This window comes from Salvelinus sp. IW2-2015, unplaced genomic scaffold (genome assembly GCF_002910315.2).
Source record: "Salvelinus sp. IW2-2015 unplaced genomic scaffold, ASM291031v2 Un_scaffold4888, whole genome shotgun sequence".
Classification (NCBI taxonomy): Eukaryota; Metazoa; Chordata; class Actinopteri; order Salmoniformes; family Salmonidae; genus Salvelinus; species Salvelinus sp. IW2-2015.
Window position 1 is genome coordinate 1455 of NW_019946157.1, and position 2668 is coordinate 4122.

Consider the following 2668-nt stretch of genomic DNA (forward strand, 5'->3'; position numbering starts at 1 on the left):
CTTTTTAGCAACTGCGTCAGATCTACAAACCAATTAGCTAGACCTGTCCATTTGGTTTGAAACTCAGTGAACCTGTGCACCATTCGCTCAATTCGATGCCTACAAACGAACATTTAGATGCATATCAAATTACCCAGCAGCCATTTAGAAACAAGATGTCATAAAAAATGAATTATCTTATTTCAAAAATGTATTGTGGCTGTTTAAATCGGCCACATCTTGAAAAAAAGGACAGTAATAATAGTAATAATAATTTAATAAAGATATACCCATCTAAAATCTATTAACTGTAAATCTGAGAACAGTAATATTGAAGGTACCCATTAGCAACCATTTCTGATAAATAAACAAATGTGATGCATTTTGGAATAAACTGTTAATAATTATTTCAAAAATTGTCATCTCACCTCTTAGCTTTGGTGTCATGTTCCCAGAGAGACTTTTAGAAGCAGGACCCCCCTCCTCTCTCTCCCCAGAGAGACTCATTTTAGAGCACTGACCCATAACAGAGATCCAACATGTTGGTTGTGGTTAACACAGTAATTCTTTAAAGTCATTTGTTATCATTTATTAATGATCTCTTATGAAACATTTACTAACAGACATATCGAAACAGTCAGGTGATTTAATGCAATCAATGAATATGTAGTTAAAATGGCATCTCCATGCTAACTATCAATAACAATAATAACACTAATACGTCACTGGTTTGTTAAGGTAGTTATTAGACAGTACAGCAACACAAGGCCATGTCTCACAATTATTTGTGTGAATTAAAAGTAAGATATTTATTGTCTTTCAATCTGTTCTTTTCTAAATGTATCTGAGATTGTAGACAGAAGGGCTGAAACGGACATGATTGATCTGAGGGGGACATCTTTGATCCATTCAAAGTTAATTTGCAACAAGTAAGAGATGTTATATTATGTAAAGTAGGCTAGGTTATAATATATAATAGTGGTTTGTTAGTGATATGTAGATCTTGGTCTATACCTCGGCTATAACCTACATATCATAGATGACCAGCCTAAACCTGTTCAGATCAGTTCACATAATGTTATAGTCCTACCATAGCAGGACAGAGAATGTACTGTATATAACCTACATATCATAGATGACCAGCCTAAACCTGTTCAGATCAGTTCACATAATGTTATAGTCCTACCAGTAGCAGGACAGAGAATGTACTGTATATAACCTACATATCATAGATGACCAGCCTAAACCTGTTCAGATCAGTTCACATAATGTTATAGTTTCTACCAGTAGCAGGACAGAGAATGTACTGTATATACCTACATATCATAGAGACCAGCCTAAACCTGTTCAGATCAGTTCAAGACCCCATCAGGTTTGTCAACAACAGTGATCATAGCTCCAACCTACTCTGACTATTGAATGTCTGAGGTAGTCCTAACCTATAATAGTTTGTAGGTAGACTAGACCTACAGTACGAGAGGTCTGCCCATCTTTCCTACATACCAACACATGTATTTAATGTTACAGAGAAACATGTGCCACAGTTTCAACAGCCATTTTGTAACTGCGTAGGCTACAAACATACTTTTAATTTCATATGAGGAAATCACATAACTTACAGTCACTGGTGCAGCCGCCTGTTTTCTGGCAGATGAAGTAGCTTTCATAGGCAACTCATTCAACCAGCCTAAACAACAGTAAATAAAAGACGTCAAATGGTCAAGTACAATACAATTTAAAATGGGAAAATGGAATTTATCATCTTCAGAAACCTTTTTTAAAGCTTAAATATACTCAAATAAACTACAAGTTTTAGTTTTTCTGCAACAGGGTGATCAAATTCAGATCCTACATCTGTACAGAGATGATGTCTTTATCTGAAAAGGCAGTTTGAGTTATTATCAACGTTACAACTGTCAGCTGCTGTAAACCCTGTGATTGGATGTTATAGACCCCCCATCTGAAACAGTTTATTTCCCCTTGATGTGGCCCTCACCAACTGGTCACCTGGCCCATAGAGACTAAAGGACTATGCTGTGGCCCTCACCAACTGCCATCTGGCCCATAGAGACTAAAGGACTATGCTGTGGCCCTCACCAACTGGTCACCTGGCCCATAGAGACTAAAGGACTATGCTGTGGCCCTCACCAACTGGCCATCTGGTCCATAGAGACTACAGGACTATGCTGTGGCCCTCACCAACTGGCCATCTGGCCCATAGAGACTAAAGGACTATGATGTGGCCCTCACCAACTGGCCATCTGGCCCATAAGACTAAAGGACTATGCTGTGGCCCTCACCAACTGGCCACCTGGTCCATAGAGACTAAAGGACTATGTTATGGCCCTCACCAACTGGTCACCTGGCCCATAGAGACTAAAGGACTATGCTGTGGCCTCACCAACTGGTCACCTGGCCCATAGAGACTAAAGGACTATGCTGTGGCCCTCACCAACTGGCCATCTGGTCCATAGAGACTACAGGACTATGCTGTGGCCCTCACCAACTGGCCATCTGGCCCATAGAGACTAAAGGACTATGATTGGCCCTCACCAACTGGCCATCTGGCCCATAGAGACTAAAGGACTATGCTGTGGCCCTCACCAACTTGCCAACTGGCCATAGAGACTAAAGACTATGATGTGGCCCTCAACAACTGGCCATCTGGCCCATAGAGACTAAAAAGACT

The 2668-nt window shown here is 40.2% G+C and overlaps 1 long non-coding RNA gene across 1 annotated transcript in view; it reads right to left on the reverse strand.

The window, feature by feature from the left end:
- The window catches only part of LOC139026475 (uncharacterized), a 3061-nt gene extending 1392 nt beyond the window's left edge, over nucleotides 1-1669 (reverse strand). Inside the window, exons 1-2 of the long non-coding RNA XR_011478260.1 lie at nucleotides 1599-1669; nucleotides 408-495 (exon numbers count right to left, since the gene is read on the reverse strand). This is a non-coding gene — a long non-coding RNA (uncharacterized lncRNA). The remainder of the gene's footprint in view (nucleotides 1-407; nucleotides 496-1598) is intronic.
- Between the last annotated feature and the right edge of the window lie 999 nt (nucleotides 1670-2668).